This window comes from Ipomoea triloba, chromosome 16, assembly GCF_003576645.1.
Source record: "Ipomoea triloba cultivar NCNSP0323 chromosome 16, ASM357664v1".
In the NCBI taxonomy this organism is placed as follows: domain Eukaryota; kingdom Viridiplantae; phylum Streptophyta; class Magnoliopsida; order Solanales; family Convolvulaceae; genus Ipomoea; species Ipomoea triloba.
The window spans coordinates 15,498,200-15,498,745 of record NC_044931.1 but is presented as its reverse complement, the minus strand read 5'-3'; positions in this window follow the sequence as shown (position 1 = coordinate 15,498,745).

Here is a 546-nt window from a genome sequence, read left to right as displayed (position 1 = left end):
AAGTGTTTATCTTTAGGAATATACCTTGCATCATGTTGTTTTCATAATCTTTATACAAGTTCTTATGTTGTTCTTTTGGGGATCTTTTGGGAAAAGACGATCAAGGTGGAGGTGAAGCTTTGTAGGGAGTTTTGAGGGTTCTTGGTTGAAGTGTGCTTCAAGAGGTAACCATCATGTCTCACAAAATCTATTTTATACTCTCAATCTATGGATATTATTTGGTGTATTGGAATCCTGTGAAATTCTTTGCTGCTTAGCCTATTTTGGTTGTTTGTGAGATGTTTTGATGGATTATGAACTTGTGTTCTTGATCCTTTGCATATAGATGCTTATGGATATTTATTGGTATGGATTCCATGTTTATTTGGCTTCTGGGAGATGTCATCTGAGTAATCTGATCCTATTCTTGTATTTTGGAATGAATATTGCGTATTCTGTCTGTTCTAGTTTGGGAATGGTTTGGAGTTGCTCTTGCGGTAAGGTTAGGTGGTATAATGTGTCCCGCCTAAGTGGTCCGCAAGAACAACAGGGGAATGGAGTGACGGA